General features: G+C 41.8%; 1 protein-coding gene across 1 annotated transcript in view; it reads left to right on the top strand.

Moving 5' to 3' along the window:
• The window catches only part of LOC126259756 (5-formyltetrahydrofolate cyclo-ligase-like), a 152,029-nt gene that overhangs the window by 70,566 nt on the left and 62,326 nt on the right, over positions 1 to 19,137 (top strand). The window lies entirely within an intron of this gene.

The following is a 19,137-nucleotide window of genomic DNA, read 5'->3' as shown; positions in this document are numbered from 1 at the left end:
AGCCACTGGCTCTTCCAAATGCACCAAAAATCGAGATATTGCACGATTCGACCGAACGCGTAAATGGAGTCCCTCACTGTCAGGTGCTGATAACATCTTCTCATAAGAATGTGCGGTATCTCCGTGTCTTTCAGAGTGTTCACTCAACATCTGACGCTGTTCACCCTTGTACGGGGTGTTCAAAAAGTCTCTCCGCAGGGCCGTATGATTATTAACCGCGCGTGCCGTATGTCGCAGTGAATATACCGAAATGAAACTCAGTGAAATACAAGTTATTAATTTATTGAATATTCATTTTTACTTACAAATTTTCACATTAAATGTTGAAAGTGTCATCCCTGTTGTTGAATACACAATTCAATCCGTCTAATCATGTTTCCAAACACGAGCTGTAACATTTCATCTGGAACAGAAGCAGTGACAGTGGATATTGCAGTTTTCAATTCATCGATGGATTTTGGACGGTTTTTATAGACAGTTGCTTTCGCTGCACCCCAGAAGAAAAAGTCAGGTGGTGTTTGGTAAGGCGATCGTTGAGGCCAAAGTCCCTGTGAAAATTATGCGACCACCAAAAACAGCAAACAGTGACATTAAAAAGCGAGCTGTATGCGCTGTTGCACCATCTTGTTGAAAATAATCGTTCAGTATTTCACTTAACACAAGTTCTCCTATGAATGGGTACCGAATATCACTGCAGTATCGTTGCGCGTTTATCGTTTCGTTGAAAAATATGGGACCCAGAATCCGACGTCTAGAAATTGCAATCCAAACTCCTGTTTTCAAAGAATGAAGTGGTTCCTCATGAATACACAATGGATTTGCAATACTCCACATACGAACATTTTGCGAGTTCATTTTCCCGGATAAATGAAACCACGCCTCATCAGTGAAAAACGTTTCATGAAGAATATTTCTTCCATTTTGTTGAACGAAATTTTTGAACCATTGACAATAATGCAGTCTCTTGCCATGATCAGTATTTTTCAGTTCTTGCACGACTGTCACTTTGTATGGGAAAAGTTGTAATTTTTTCCTTCCGTAATTTTTTCGTTCCGACACTAACATCGATTTCCTGGGCGAGGTTTCTTACTGATTCGTTTGGACTCATGGACATTTTATCGGAAACATAGAGTTGTTTATCCTCAGACAAAACGCTAGGACGACCACGTCTCGGTGCATGTCACTGAACCCGTACTTTTAAATGTTTGACGAACTGAAACTGTGTATTTACCGCCAGCTTTGAACACTTGTTCGACTAAAAACACACGTTCTTCAATGGTTAGCATTCTAACAGTGACAAAAATGTAATAAACGAACAAAGGAACTAAACTTAAACGTTCACGTCAACACGTAACGACACACACCAACGACATTACTGACGCTGGCTGAGATAAACGAAACAGTGGAATGTTGGGAGAGACCACTTGAAGGGAAGTAACCCAGGCAGGTGAACAATCATACGGCACCCACGGCTAACACTCATACGGCACTGCGGAGAGACTTTTTGAACACCCCGTATATCCTACAAGTCCTGGTAACATCATTAATGCACTGTGGTGCCCGTTACGTCTATCTTGGAGAGTTACAACTCTAAATCATTTACACTCCCGCCGATAGCGTATACGAAGTTACACTGATGTCTACCATGTCTTCTCGGTAGTGAACTTCTTTTCTCCAGGCAGTGTATAATCTAACTGCCATGTGTTTCCTACGTAATAAAGAGGTTTGTCAGTGGTTGCTATCAAATAAGACGACCCTTAATATTGAAAAATTAAATTTTATTTCCCTCTGATTACATGCGTTTTGCTAATATTCTAGCTTACGATAACGTCACAGCGCTGCAAACGAGGTCCACGAGAAAGACAAGCCGCAGTGCATACGTCTTGAGGGTAGGCCCGAGCTCGGTCGCTCAGCTCGGCAGATGAACTGCGTTCCTGCACGTGGTAACTCGTGATTTGGTATTTATGCACAAAGGACAATTACATCTTCTACTGGAATCTGCTATTACGGAGTCTAATCGATTACTAGTACTACAACGAAATACATAACTTTGAGGTATTCTGTAGTTTTAGATCCATACTCGATATAAATAGTATAACGGTATGTTTATAGCAATTCGTCTCTTCTACTTAACAGTCCTCATTTCATGCAAGATGTAGTGTCTCATGCAATAGATATTTATTTTGACATGATTACAACTGTTTTCCACCCAGTACAGTCCTAAAAAATTATTAGTAGGCCTACAGAATTCCAACCTTTGTAGGACTAATAAACAGTATGGCTTCATAACAGCGGATTCCAGTAGAAGATGCAATTGCTGTTTGTACCTAAATATGCAATCCCAAATACCGAATTACTATTTAACAGGTGTATAAACGCAGTTCGTCTGATGAGCTTAGCGAGCGAGAACGAGACAAGTCTCGTGACGTACAGTCGTGCTCACAAGTATCCGAACGACCTGAATTGCATTTCGCCTGATTCCCATGCAACCTACATAACGCAGCTGTCTAGCAGGTCCTCTAATCGCTCCTTGGTACAGTCGTTTGACTATTGAAAATGGTTCCAACAAGTCACAACTAGAAAACACTGCTCTGTATCGCAATAATTCAAGATGTTAAGTAATACCACGATACTACATATATCAGGGAACACCTCATCACAGATAAGACTGTCCTTAAGGCTTGTAAGCTCACATTTATTGCAATAAATGACATACCTGAAATGTTAGCACTCTCATTATTACGTCAGATAGGTAATGCACGTAGTAAGTTCGTCGTACTCATGATATTCTCTTCAAATTAACATACCATACTTGTTATTTAACACAAAATGTCATTAAAAATTTACCTTATTCAGGAGCAGCTTGTTGAGAATATGTATGAACTTCAAATGACACGACGAACCGCCTCGTTCTGCATATGGATACAAACCAAGGTCATGCAGGCTAAGATTTCGTGGCTCTCGGAAATTAACAGTCATTCCTGACTGGGCATAAAGAGAGTGACATACCTCATTTTTGGACATATCAGTTAGCAAATATCAACTTTAAATTACATAATGTAACATTTTTAACGGACGCGAATTCCTACCCAGCATCTATTGTCCCTGTTAACGAACTACGAGATATGTTAAATACTGCTTCTTCACAAGTAACTTACTTGAAATACAGTGAGGTAAAGCTTTGTGTTGGACAGGGATTCGTACCCAGAATCTAATCGGATTGTTATCGAAGCACAACCAACTTTCACATATCGGATTTTCTCGGCAGTAGCTACATGCATTAACTGAAATGACGAGACGAAACATTAATTTTACCTTCCCAGGACTCCAACCCGGCACGTATCGCTGTTATATTCTAGAGAAAAGGAACGTTAAGTATGGGTTTGTTACACCAGCGGCGACATGTGAGCATGTTTGAACTAGAAATAATATGACGAAGAGCTCAGTGCTGACTGAGAATCGAACCCCAAAAATTTCGTTGTTGACTACACACAAAGAGACGACAGTTACCGAATTTTTCTCCACCAGCAGCACGGAATAACATCCTTGAACTTAACAGTGATCTCGCAAATAGTTCCGTGTCTCTCTGGGAGTCAAAAACGTCAGATATCGTTAGTGTTGACAACGAATGAAAATGCATTAAAAATAAAAATTATTATCCACCAGCAGATAGGTGTTCTTATGCTAGAGCTTGATAATACATAGTGAAAACTTTAGTGCTGGGCCAGGATTCCAACTTATTCATGCGCAATGTGTGGAGATGTTGAGGAATCTGCAGTTTTGAACAAGCAACAAGTTGTAGTCGAGCTGTATTGTCACGAAGGGATCAAATTCCGCGTTAAGGGCGGTCTGAGTTGCATTCCCAGTTCAGAACCAATTTTTTCGACATACAAAAGCTCATTTAAAAGATGGAATAAGTGTTCAGTGACCATACACAGGGTTTGTTTCGTCACTAGAAATAAATAACTAGTATAAGAAAGGTTACTGGTGACAGAGTTTCTACATGTCGCCACTCCTTACTTTATTGTGGTTCAATCTAGAGTCTACTTGGTAGAGAAGGATTATCATGTTAAATGTGATTTTCAGACCACAATGCCATTAAACCTTCTTCACTTGGCGTAGCCAGAAGAGAATAGAATCTGCCTCTCCCTATAAAAAAACATCGGCAGAAGTTGGAATAGAACCCACACCATCATCATATGAAACTATCATCAGTCCAACAGAGCATCAAAACCTCTTCTCTGCGACTCATTTCCCTGTCATAACACCGTTGCGACACACAAGATGAGAATTCTGACACACAGGCTCCCTGTAGTGGTTTGAAGGATGTTCAGTATCTTCTGTTTCTTGGTTGACGGAATCGCTATGAACTAGCTGCCTTGGCTACCCAGCGCATACATTCGACTCTATTTTGTAATCACCGAAATAAAATAACGTAACTGCCACCTACACAGAACTGTCAACAGTGTAGGATGCAGAAATTTAAATAGGAAGTGTTCCTTTCCATTTGAGCTACTCTATTGCGCTATCTGTTTGTTGAAACCGTCGTGCAGTGCAAAAGAAATGCTGAAATTGTCTGTCTCTCAGAAGTCTAGATCCGGCCATATGCATTATCTCACAGCACTGTGGAATGTGTAAGTTCTGGAGGAACTGTTGTTCACTTCCAGAGCTGCTATAGCTATGTCACGGCCAGTAGCGTAACGGTAGGCGTCGCGCACTGTTGATAAGCCGTCGCGTGTTCTATTACATTCGCTGCTACATTTTTTTTTAAAGCAATTCTGCTGTCTGCTGAAGTCATAATTTCAATGGAACTTTGAACATAATTCTCTTCACTTCTCAAGCCAAAATAGTCGCATGTGGAAAAAATGCTAACTTCTGCGTCATTTTGTTCTTTTCAGATTTAATAGACGGTCTGGCAGCAGATGCGTCTCGAAGCTTTTGTATTATGTATGGGGAGAGCGCATCGTGCCAAAATAGTCAGAAAAGTATTTTCTACATTACCTGTCGTCTGGTAGTGGCATTTTATTCTTCTTCAAACCTTGTTTGACGGTTTTAACTCAGAGAATTCGCATATATTGATGATGATTAATTTTTCTCTTATGTTTAGTATTGTTTTAACAACACTAAAAGAAACCTTACGAAAACTGTGCACTGTATTGTAAGAAATGAAATAAAACTACCCACGATAACCTTACGACGAAAGTAAGTCTGTTTTAACAAAACTGAGTATCTGTACACAAGCGTGCCTCTATCTGCACGAAATAGTAAAATACTACTCACTTAGATTCCGATTGGGTCTGTGTTTAAATGGTATGCTGTGTCATACTCAACAGGTATGCTAATGTGGCATTTCAGCAGTCCGGAACCGCGCGACCGCTACGGTTGCAGGTTCGAACCCTGCCTCGGGCATGGATGTGTGTGATGTCCTTAGGTTAGTTAGGTTTAGGTAGTTCTAAGTTCTAGGGGACTGATGACCACAGATGTTAAGTCCCATAGTGCTCAGAACCATTTGAACCATTTGTGGCATTTCATAAATAAAGCTACGTACTCCTAGAAACCCAAAATTTGCTTGTCAGCAGCGGAAAGAGGCGTTACCTGTTGTGCAGCATTGTAAGTTTTTCGCCATTGCACTATGAGCTGAAAGTATTTTCTTGCGATTTGCTAATCAATTTATCACCCTGGCATGTGAGTCTTAAGTGAAGAACAATATTGAATGTAGTATCGTTGACGGGCGATTCGAATTTCTTCAGAGACGCTTGTATTGTATAGCAGCTTGGCAGTCAGAAAGCCGAGATCTACGACTATTACCACAACTTACTCAGTCGAGCTGCCAAGAGGATTTGATGTGTAAAGGTTTTCTTCTGATTTTTTTCTGTGAATTCGCAGCTCCATGAAATAATACACAAAAAAGCTCGCACCCGCTGCCGCTCCCACGGTTAGAACTGACGATTTGCTTAACCGTTGGAACACGAGACACGCGCGGTACCACGGGGCTACGGATACACTGCCGCCAGCACGCCACTCTCATCGTGGTATTGATCGCTCAGCCTCATAACGCATCGTGAAAGATATTAAAATTTGTCACTTATGTGAAGAATAGCATTTCTTTAGCCAAAAAATTGAAATTTCTCTCTCAGTGTCTTAGTTTACGTGAAGATTATATACCACGAGTCATTCAAATGGAAAGGGAATATCAAGTGAATTTAGCGAGTCAATTCAGTACCATACGCGGAAGTGATTGCACTGTCACAGTGTTGCCAAATGTTTGTGACGATGTTGCCAGTTCTCCAGTTCTTAGCTGTACTAGGAACAGCTCTGTAGCGTTATAGGAGGAGAATCCTGTGCTCGCGTCATAGGAGGATACGGAGAGGCGGCGCGGGGTTTGGTTAATATGCAGCGTTTTCTCCTAACAGCTGTGTCAAACATTCAGGTGTGTAATCTTGCATCACGATTACAGTTTCCCACAAAATATATACGAATAAAACACTTACCTTGTTACTTTGTGACAAAAGATTATTTCAGTACAAAAAAAAGTCTTTGGAAATTAACTTTGCCCACCTGTCACGAAAAGTAAGATAACAAACACTTTGCACCTCGAAATCGATTGCATCTATGTGCAGTCTTGTGATCATACAAGTAGAATTTCATGAATTGCACGAGAATGTAGAAAAATGTTGGTGCGAATGGAAGCTGTAAGAAACACAGTTACCTAATTATTCTGTACCACGTAATAATCAATTCATTTGATAATTCAAAAGAGAAGAAACTAAAAATTATGCCCATGAAGACAGAAACTAAAGGGCAGATGCGGCACTGTGCAGATCTGTGCTTTTTCATCTTCAGATCTATACAAATAATGTATACTAACCAGCGTGTTCATTGGTTTCGTAATGTGTTCCTCTTGTTTAGTCTTCTTCTGATGAACTGGATGCACACCCATGAGTCTGAATTTTTCTTTGTATCCTTCCATCTACTATCTTTGAGTGTTATAGTTCGGTGTTCAAAAAGGAAAATATTATGTCTGCTCCCACGAGGTATTAAAATGAGGTCGCAAAAAGGCTAACGAATTATAATCAAAATACAGTGCGACGCCAATTTGTCTGTCGTCATGGTGTTAAGTCGACAGAAATAGTTGGGTGTTATTGCCTGCATCACCGGCATCCCTTTGTCGTCTTCTCTTATTAACATTTTCATATAACCCTGACACAAGACGCCGAGATAAACGTGTATATTCTCCGTGACGAAACATCCCGCATTCCATTCATCCTGATCCATTAGTTACGTGCATCGGCGGCAATGAGTGATAGGAAAGCTGTTGTGGGGTGACGAATAACAACAACAATGGTAGTAATTACAAATAAATAATCAAGGGTGTTTACTGCATTACAGACGATTAACAAAATAACCAAGAATGGCTGAGTGTTTAATTGGCGCACTGAGTAGGTGTTCTTACCACTTTGTTACTGAATTCTGTTCTAGTTGTTTGCAGAGAGAAAACAAAGAACCCTGTAGCCATACATATCGCTAGTACAACGAGATGTTACCTATCAACTATCCTTGCTTTCCATCACGAGACGAACTTGGCGTCACTGAGCTGATATTTGAAATACATTTCTGTTCTCTCTCTCTGTCTCTGTCTCTCTTTTTATTTTTATTTTAATTTTTTCAGGAAAGCATCGAGAATCGCGATAATAAGCAAGTAGGCATATAACCTGTTTACAGTTATTTTCATCGGGGTACATAATGCAAAAATACAACTTTTAAGTGTGTTATTGCTTAATTCCAGTTATTGACAGTCTATTCGTGAGCTTGCTCGCATTCAGTGGGGTGAAACCTATCACAGAAGCAAGCAAAACACAAATATTTCTTGCACCATGCGCAACACATAAACGAAATCTCGCTGCACTGACGTGTTGTCCGATATATTGCACGGAAATCATGTCTGATTCATGTTGCTAAATACGGCTCTATCAGATATCAATTTGGAAGCGTACCAAGTGTATAAAAGTATATCTTGAAATAGGCAGAAAGACCCATAGAGGTATTCGACTGAAACATAGCCATGACCAAATTTGTAACTGGGGTCGACAGCATCGTCGTCTACCACCTTGATAACTCGAACGGTGACAGTGCTCGGCCGGTTACTTACGTTTACTGGTATCAAAGCTACAGCATGAAAACACAAAAATGTTAATAACCCGAAGGTCATTAGTTTTGGAACTCATAGAAAGTAAAGCAGTCATCAGTCGGAAGAGTGGTTTGAACACCACAGTACTTTAATAGACACGGTCTTGTTGGAGGTGGTATGCTGTTGCTTTCATCCGACCTTTGAGGTGACTTACCTAGCCAGTTAATAGGGGAACCTACAGTTTTACGTGGCTTTCGGACCACAGTGCAAATCGGCATTTTTCACATCAACAAACACTGCCCGAGGGGAAATATGTGTAAAACGGCACATAAAAATCGTGGGACTGGTGAGGGATCGAACCTGAGATCTTCGTATCCATACTCTTGCTCTTTATCGCCTTGCCACCATGCAGCCAACACTGTGGTTTTTGCTTGCCAGTAAAATTAAGGATCTCTCGTTTGTGCCTGCGTTGGCACTTGCGTGTCCCTTAGGAGACCTTACCTTTGGGATTACCCTCGTGTACGTGTGTGTAAACGCTTTCCAATGCCCACTCAAGGAAGACAAGGATACATAGTCTAGCTTCAATATTACAAATACGCCTCAGTTTGTGGATGAACGCAGACTTAGGTTGATAATCATTTTTAATATTTATCAGTACTGTACCCACTGGTGTGAAACTCGTTTTCAACGAATGATTCCCACAGCTACAGGAACACTACTTTAATACCTCTTAGACAAAATACTTACGCAGTGCTATCAGACGAAAAGATCAACCTGACACAAGCTGTGGGAAGTTTGTTTTACAGCCTTTGTACCTGCATAAAGAGCTTTTCCTATTTGAGATATCTGTGAACGTTGCTGTATAAGACGGTTTAAGAAGAAACTAAATTCCTTCAGCTACGCCAATGTTTAAAGAAATCGCGCTAACGGCACTAAATCGTGGTTTGTAAATCGTTTACCATCCGTACTCTGCCGCATTTCGCTGGTTCGAAGGCAAAAAGCTTACTGACAAATTTCGCAGAAAGAAAAGGGGGATGAAATGTCCCCCACTCGAAGGTCATGTTGTTTTACTTAAATGATAACAAAATCGGGTAAAACGAACAATGAGGTTGTCAGTATAAGCACATTACTGTTGTCAATATGATGTTGCACCGCCCAGGGCCTGTACTGATAAAGGGCCCGTTTAGGTCAGGCACATTGTACACTCCTGGAAATTGAAATAAGAACACCGTGAATTCATTGTCCCAGAAAGGGGAAACTTTATTGACACATTCCTGGGGTCAGATACATCACATGATCACACTGACAGAACCACAGGCACATAGACACAGGCAACAGAGCATGCACAATGTCGGCACTAGTACAGTGTATATCCACCATTCGCAGCAATGCAGGCTGCTATTCTCCCATGGAGACGATCGTAGAGATGCTGGATGTAGTCCTGTGGAACGGCTTGCCATGCCATTTCCACCTGGCGCCTCAGTTGGACCAGCGTTCGTGCTGGACGTGCAGACCGCGTGAGACGACGCTTCATCCAGTCCCAAACATGCTCAATGGGGGACAGATCCGGAGATCTTGCTGGCCAGGGTAGTTGACTTACACCTTCTAGAGCACGTTGGGTGGCACGGGATACATGCGGACGTGCATTGTCCTGTTGGAACAGCAAGTTCCCTTGCCGGTCTAGGAATGGTAGAACGATGGGTTCGATGACGGTTTGGATGTACCGTGCACTATTCAGTGTCCCCTCGACGATCACCAGTGGTGTACGGCCAGTGTAGGAGATCGCTCCCCACACCATGATGCCGGGTGTTGGCCCTGTGTGCCTCGGTCGTATGCAGTCCTGATTGTGGCGCTCACCTGCACGGCGCCAAACACGCATACGACCATCATTGGCACCAAGGCAGAAGCGACTCTCATCGCTGAAGACGACACGTCTCCATTCGTCCCTCCATTCACGCCTATCGCGACACCACTGGAGGCGGGCTGCACGATGTTGGGGCGTGAGGGGAAGACGGCCTAACGGTGTGCGGGACCGTAGCCCAGCTTCATGGAGACGGTTGCGAATGGTCCTCGCCGATACCCCAGGAGCAACAGTGTCCCTAATTTGCTGGGAAGTGGCGGTGCGGTCCCCTACGGCACTGCGTAGGATCCTACGGTCTTGGCGTGCATCCGTGCGTCGCTGCGGTCCGGTCCCAGGTCGACGGGCACGTGCACCTTCCGCCGACCACTGGCGACAACATCGATGTACCGTGGAGACCTCACGCCCCACGTGTTGAGCAATTCGGCGGTACGTCCACCCGGCCTCCCGCATGCCCACTATACGCCCTCGCTCAAAGTCCGTCAACTGCACATACGGTTCACGTCCACGCTGTCGCGGCATGCTACCAGTGTTAAAGACTGCGATGGAGCTCCGTATGCCACGGCAAACTGGCTGACACTGACGGCGGCGGTGCACAAATGCTGCGCAGCTAGCGCCATTCGACGGCCAACACCGCGGTTCCTGGTGTGTCCGCTGTGCCGTGCGTGTGATCATTGCTTGTACAGCCCTCTCGCAGTGTCCGGAGCAAGTATGGTGGGTCTGACACACCGGTGTCAATGTGTTCTTTTTTCCATTTCCAGGAGTGTACACAGAGGTGGAAGAGAGAGCACCACTAAATTCTACAATCCGTATGCATTGCATACACACAGAAATTACTGTTACATTGTACTTATGGAGCCCAATGAGTGAATTGCATATTTTCCGGTGAGAAAGAGCACTGGTAAATAATCTTCGCTACATTAGGTTACTCAAACTGGCTCACTCTGACAAGGAGAGGCCGCCAATTGTGAAATTCAGATTCGATTCATACTGCGCAGAATAAAAGCTCATGGCCAGAGGTGTAATGTGGCAAAGCACCAAGATGCACTTCTCAGCCGTTGTTGAGAAAATCGACAGTTAAAAGAAACCGTTGCGGTGAAATACTCTCTACGATTAATAATTTTCTACAGCGTCGTGGTGCAGCGGTAAGCGCTCGGGTTCGTAATCCGAAGGTCGCCGGATCGAATCTCGCGCCATGCAACTTTTTTTTTAGTATTTGTTTTTTGTAATTCATATATATAATTCCCGACAATCAGTTGCAACAGTTATGCATATAATAAGTTGTTGAAAGTCGTTTGTCGTGGAAAAACTGGCGACTTCGAACATCATTATGTTTTCCGCAAACAAACTTGTATTTCACAAATGTTATTAATTGTTTTCATAATGTTAACCACGTATAGTTAACGGAAGACGTAGAAACGATATTCCGAAACGAATACGTATAGCGTAAGTCAAACGTTCCAATTAGAATAGAGACCCCACCAACACAAATTTGCTGTGGCAGGTATGAAATATAAACTTCGTTACTCGCTCGTTACACTTGAAGGACAGATGTTGAATGGGCCAAAACGGGCCGCCTTATAACAGCGTAGTTGCCTGCTAACTTCGAAAGAAGGTAGATGCGGCCCCTAGCGCAACTTATAACATCGTCGAAAATCTGTGCGGACGGGAGAGCTTTGGTACACCCTGCTAAAAAAACGGAAAAATGGAGGCGATACAATTGGAGAGCGATCCGCCTTCACCAATATGCATAAGCAATTCATTAATAGTTTATATATATATATATATATATATATATATATATATATATATTACAAAAAACTAATAATAAAAAAAATTGCATGGCGTGAGATTCGATCCGGCGAACCCGAGCGCTTACCACTGCGCCACGACGCTGTAGAAAATTCTTAATCGTAGAGAGTATTTCACCGCAACGGTTTCTTTTAACTGCCGATTTTCTCGACAACGGCTGAGAAGTGCATCTTGGTGCTTTGCCACATTACACCTCTGGCCATGAGCTTTTACTATGCGCAGTATGAATCGAATCTGAATTTCACAATTGGCGGCCTCCCCTTGTGAGCTAGAATTTATGGTCAGCGACTAAGTGTAAGGACAATGAGTCCAACGCGGGTTTTGCAACTGTGAAATACTTTCCTACGTTATAGAAGCGAATATTAAAATTGAACTAATATTGCGAAAATTTTGGACTTGGATAGCTTAGAGTAAAAATCTTTTTGTTTATTGCAAAGGAAAACAATTGGTTTTCTAAAACATTCTTTGTCATACACAACTTGAAACAGGTGAAGAACCGACAGCGACATAATATCGGAAGGCAGTAAGATTCCTTGGCTTTTGGTTTGGCAGTATTCGACAGCCATTTCTAGGCGCAAGTAAATTAAGAAAGGCAGCGCGTTTTCGTTATCAAGTAACGTCTTCATCAATTACTTTAGTTTTAATGTGATCTACGAGTAATTGGTGATGTTTGATATTAACATGAAAACGATTCCGTAGACAGGCAAAGAACGCGTTCTTGGGCAACTACTTCTATAATGACAAAAAGGCCTTAAATGATCTTCAAGCACATGTGTTCCAGCAGCGGTATGAAGAAAATGATAGTAATAATGACGGTGATAATCGAATTATCCGGTAACTTCACACTTCACAGTGGATTTTCTCGAACTAAGAAATTTCCTGAATTAGTGAAAATTTCAAAATGGCTTCAAATAGAGGCTATGAGGCCTAGAAGAGTCTTTACATCCTGCTGACATAGTAATAGCATAATCTCCACGTCATAAGCTTGCTTCTACTTAACCATTTAATAGACTCGCGTTTTTTTCCACCGTGACTAGTTTTGTAAGCTAAGCACATCATCCATTACAGCACACTCCTGGGGCTGGGAAATGTGGCCACAATGGTCTGGTGGAACGAACTATATCAAGTGCAATGCGTGGGTTCAGGCATTTACTTTTAAGAGGCACAAAAGATTTACTTTACCTCTGGTAACCTCAAGAGAAAGCTGTTATAATCCAGAATCCGCATTAAACACCACGTTCCTTCATTCCAAACTGGGCAGAGCCGGTTTAAGTTGGAAAATTACATAAGTGGAGGTCAGGGTAAACAGAAATACTGTCGCCAGTAAAATTACTTACGTTAGAAAATTTTAATTTATTTGATGAACTATTAGCCGTCTAAAGGAACAGGGCTCTTATTTTACTTGTACTTGATTGAACTAGAGACGTTGAAAAATTTGGTGCTGGACTGTGAATCGAATTCGTACCTCCTCTCGGAACAGTATAATTCAATCATTTCGTTCCTTTTCCCAAGACTGCAGTCTTCTCTAGGTCTCCTCCAAAGGTAAATATGTGGGTCCGAATCCTGATCCAGCACAAAAATATTCATAATTTCATTTCAAGCCCAATCACGTGCACACCGGCCTGCTAGTGAAAATTAACGTGTATTTTTAATGCCTGTTCATATTGCCAACAATTTCTGGACAAACACGCACAAATCTTACTGTTGGTGAGTGAGCAATTGATACTTAAGCAATATTCGTGGACAATAAAGAAGAACGATAGGAGTGCGGTTCTATTGTCGCTCAGGAACACAAATTTGTGTCCTTATTTTAGATCAAACACCTAGCAGCTGGCAAGAAAAACCGATACGTAACATTTGATTTTACTTAGTTAACAATCCGATTACGTCTTGGGTTCGTATCTCCGTCGCAGAACTTCAGATCATGCGCTTCACCTTTAAATGCATACACACTTCGTTACTTCTGAATTGAGGTATATCAGACATCTTTCATGGTTAGTTAACAGGGATGAAAGGGTCTTGATAGGAGTCCCGGTTTATTACAAAAACTGTCGTCGTTTATTTTCAAGTTTAGATTTGGTTACTGATATAGGCGAAAATTTCGGTACTTCATGACTCTCCATGGATAGTCAGCAATATGATATGATTAGATTAGATTAATACTTATTCCATAGATCATGAATACGACGTCTCGTAATGATGTGGAGCGAGTCATTTTAATGAAAGATTTCTTTACATACCAGTATTCAATTTCTTTACTTTCTCTCTCTCTCTCTCTCTCTCTCTCTCTCTCTCTCTCTCTCACACACACACACACACACACACACACACACATTCTCTTTTTATTTTTATTTGTTTGTTGTGCTCGACTATCGGTGAGGCACGAAAACGTCCGTGAATGAGTTTCTTAGTTTTGAGTACAGTTACGAAAGAAATATAAAAACAACTATGAGAGTTACTTCAAATGGCTCTGAGCACTATGGGACTTAACTGCAGAGGTCATCAGTCCCCTACAACTTATAACTACTTAAACCTAACTAACCTAAGGACATCACACACATCCATGCCCGAGGCAGGATTCGAATCTGCGACCGTAGCGGTCGCGGAGTTCCAGACTGTAGCGCCTAGAACCACTCGGCCACTCATGCCGGCTGAGAGTGGCTGATTTATGATGCTTAGTAGCAGTCACTTCTGAGTATTAATAGTAACTAAGCTCCAGTCCCTAACCCTAGTTACAGAAATGCGAATCACACGCATTACGTATTCCAGGCCGTAGCAGCCGCGTCTTTGAGGCGCCAGCTATGGCAACTCTGTGATCGACGAGTTACTTCCTGGTGTGTACAGAATTAAGCCTCAAAGTTCTCTTGATTTCTCCTGTCGTTTCCATTGAATAATCTGAGTTGTTATTGCTTGAGGTGTAACAGATGTTTGTAAATTTACGGTTTTCAACCCAGCAAAGTTATTGAATGTGGCAATCGCAACTAATCTCGTCCTGTAAATAGCGGTTTACGAGTTCTACCAACTATTGGCCTCGTAAGAGGAAGGCGCAAACCATATCTATCCGCTGGCTCTGTGTTGACGTGCTGACCTGTCGAAATGTGACTATTATGGTTCGCGGTTCCAGACTAGCTGAATATAACGTTTTTATCCCTTCTGTGTAAGAGCTTCAAGCAGTCATATCAAACATCGATAAGCAAATCGTAAGAAAATACTTTCAGCTCATAGAGCAATGGTGAAAAACTTACAATGCTGCACAACAGGTAACGCCTCTTTCCGCTGCTGACAAGCAAATTTTGGGTTTCTAGGAATACGTAACTTTATTTATGAAATGCCACATTTGCATACCTGTTGAGTATGACACAGCATACCATTTAAACACAGACCCAATCGGAATCTAAGTGAGTAGTATTTTACTATTTCGTGCAGATAGAGGCACGCTTGTGTACAGATACTCAGTTTTGTTAAAACAGACTTACTTTCGTCGTAAGGTTATCGTGGGTAGTTTTATTTCATTTCTTACAATACAGTGCACAGTTTTCGTAAGGTTTCTTTTAGTGTTGTTAAAACAATACTAAACATAAGAGAGAAATTAATCATCAACGATATATGTGAATTCTCTGAGTTAAAGCTGTCAAACAAGGTTTGAAGAAGAATAAAATGCCACTACCAGACGACAGGTAATGTAGAAAATACTTTTCTGACTATTTTGGCACGATGCGCTCTCCCCATACATAATACAAAAGCTTCGAAACGCATCTGCTGCCAGACCGTCTATTAAATCTGAAAAGAACAAAATGACGCAGAAGTTAGCCTTTTTTCCACATGCGACTATTTTGGCTTGACAAGTGAAGAGAATTATGTTCAAAGTTCCATTGAAATTATGACTTCAGCAGACAGCAGAATTGCTTTAAAAAAAAATGTAGCAGCGAATGTAATAGAACACGCGACGGCTTATCAACAGTGCGCGACGCCTAACGTTACACTACTGGCTGTGACGTAGCTATAGCAGCTCTGGAAGTGAACAACAGTTCCTCCAGAACTTACACATTCCACAGTGCTGTGAGATAATGCATATGGCCGGATCTAGACTTCTGAGAGACAGACAATTTCAGCATTTCTTTTGCACTGCACGACGGTTTCAACAAACAGATAGCGCAATAGAGTAGCTCAAATGGAAAGGAACACTTCCTATTTAAATTTCTGCATCCTACACTGTTGGCAGTTCTGTGTAGGTGGCAGTTACGTTGTTTTATTTCGGTGATTACAAAATAGAGTCGAATGTATGCGCTGGGTAGCCAAGGCAGCTAGTTCATGGCAATTCGGTCAACCAAGAAACAGAAGATACTGAACATCCTGCAAACCACTACAGGGAGCCTGTGTGTCAGAATTCTCATCTTGTGTGTCGCAACGGTGTTATGATAGGGAAATGAGTCGTAGTGAAGAGGGTTTGATGGTCTGTTGGACTGATTCTATTCTCTTCTGGCTACGCCAAGTGAAGAAGGTATAATGGCATTGTGGTCTGAAAATCACATTTAACATGATAATCCTTCTCTACCAAGTAGACGTTAGGTGGAACCACAATAAAGTAAGGAATGGCGACATGTAGAAATTCTATCACCAGTAACCTTTCTTATACTAGTTATTTATTTCTAGTGACGAAACAAACCCTGTGTATGGTCACTGAACACTTATTCCATCTTTAGTTGAGCTTTTGTATGTCGAAAAAATTGGTTCTGAACTGGGAATGCAACTCAGACCGCCCTTAACGCGGATTTGGATCCCTTCGTGACAATACAGCTCGACTACAACTTGTTGCTTGTTCAAAACTGCAGATTCCTCAACATCTCCACATATTGCGCATGAATAGGATGGTATCCTGGCCCAGCACAATAGTTTTCCCTATGTATTATCAAGCTCTAGCATAAGAACACCTATCTGCTGGTGGATAATAATTTTTATTTTTAATGCATTTTCATTAGTTGCCAACACTAACGATATCTGACGTTTTTGACTCCCAGAGAGAAAAAAAAAGTTCAAATGTCTGTGAAATCTTACGGGACTTAACTGCTAAGGTCATCAGTCCCTAAGCTTACACGCTACTTAACCTAAATTATCCTAAGGACAAACACACACACCCATGCCCGAGGGAGGACTCCCAGAGAGACACAGAACTATTTGTGAGATCACTGTAAGTTCAAGGATGTTATTCCGTGCAGCTGGTGGAGAAAAATTCGGTAACTGTCGTCTCTTTGTGTGTAGTCAACAACCTTATGTGTGGGGCTCTATTCCCAGTGAGCACTGAACTCTTCGTCATATTATTTCTAGTTCAAACATGCTCACATGTCGCTGCTGGTGTAACAAACCCATACTTAACGTTCCTTTTCTCTAGAATATAACAGCGATACGTGCCGGGTTGGAGTCCTGGGAAGGTAAAATTAATGTTTCGTCTCGTCATTTCAGTTAAAACACCTAGCTTCTGCCGAGAAAATCCGATATGTGAAAGTTGGTTGTGCTTCGATAACAATCCGATTAGGTTCTGGGTTCGAATCCCTGTCCAACACAAAGCTTTACCTCACTGCATTTCAAGTAAGTTACTAGTGAAGAAGCAGTATTTAACATATATCGTAGTTCGTTAACAGGGAGAATAGGTGCTGGGTACGAATTCGCGTCCGTTAAATATGTTACGTTATGTAATTTAAAGTTGATATTTGCTAACTGATACTGTCCAAAAATGAGGTATATCACTCTCTTTATGCCCAGTCAGGAATGACTGTTAATTTCCGAGAGCCACGAAATCTTAGCCTGCATGACCTGCATATGCAGAACGAGGCGGTTCGTCGTGTCATTTGAAGTTCATACATATTCTCAACTAGCTGCTCGTGAATAAGGTAAATCTTTAATGACATTGTGTGTTAAATAACAAGTATGGTATGTTACTTTGAAGAGGAAATCATGAGTACGACGAACTTACTACGTGCATTACCTATCTGACGTAATAATGAGAGTGCTAACATTTCAGGTATGTCATTTATTGCAAAAAATGTGAGCTTACAAGCCTTAAGGACAGTCTTATCTGTGATGAGGTGTTCCCTGATATATGTAGTATCGTGGTATTACTTAACATCTTGAATTATTGCGATACAGAGCAGTGTTTTCTAGTTGTGACTTGTTGGAACCATTTTCAATAGTCAAACGACTGTACCAAGGAGCGATTAGAGGACCTGCTAGACAGCTGCGTTATGTAGGTTGCATGGGAATCAGGCGAAATGCAATTTAGGTCGTTCGGATACTTTTGAGTATGAATGTACGAGGCCTGTTCAGAAAAGTAAGCTCCGATTGATTGCCAAATTGAAACCACAGTGAACATCAGAAATGTTTTACTTGTAACAATTAGCTACACCTTTCAGCTACTTCTCTACGTAGTCGCCGTTCTGACTTAGACTTTTGTCATAGCGTTGTACCAACTTTTCAATAGCCTCATCATAGAAGGCAGCCGCCAGTGCTTTCCGCCAATTCTCCACGCTGGCCTACACCTCGTTGTCTGTGTCAAAATGTTGTCTTCAAAGACAGCGGTTCATGTGACCAGAGATGAAACTCAGGGGGAGACAACTGCGGACTGTATTGTGGGTAATCTCACATTACCATTTGAAAACGATGCAGGAGCATCTTCATTGCCCCTGCAGAATGCGGCTGAGAATTGTCTTGAAGAAGAAACAGCACGACAGTTATGTAATGTTAGCTGCATACCTTCAGGCGAAATTTCTCACCAGGCCCTCGTACTTGGCGGCAGACACTATTTTATAGACATCTTTACGCACTCACTGCGAGCTCAGAAATGAGAAGAGCGACGTGATGCTAACTGGGGTTATACTAGAGTCACTACCCAACACATCTGTGCAAAGCTTTATCGGATTTTCATAGTCGTTACCATTTCGCGACCGATCGGAGCTTACTTTCTGAACGCCCCTCGTACATGCCCCAACCTGCCTTTCTTGTTGGTGCAGGTGCAGGCTCTGAGCATTGTGGGACCTGTCTCGTGGGCCTCGGCGTCAAAACGGTATGTGACACAAAAATAACGGTGGTCGAATATGAATTCGGTGCTAAAAGAAGTGCGTGGTTTAGCTACTACCTATAAAAGGTAATAAAAATATTTCTTCTTGGTCTGTTTATAATCAAAGAAAATAGCTTCGTGAAAAAATACTTCAGAGCTCGCTTGTTAACGAGTATTACGCAGAATGTGTCTCAAGTTTAAACGAAAGATACTAAGTAAGAAGCTTTAGTTTTGTTGCACACACGCATGGCTGTCACACACAGTTACTTTGTACTGATTATGATAGAT

Source organism: Schistocerca nitens, chromosome 5 (assembly GCF_023898315.1).
Source record: "Schistocerca nitens isolate TAMUIC-IGC-003100 chromosome 5, iqSchNite1.1, whole genome shotgun sequence".
Classification (NCBI taxonomy): domain Eukaryota; kingdom Metazoa; phylum Arthropoda; class Insecta; order Orthoptera; family Acrididae; genus Schistocerca; species Schistocerca nitens.
This window is presented reverse-complemented; position numbering and strand designations above follow the sequence as displayed.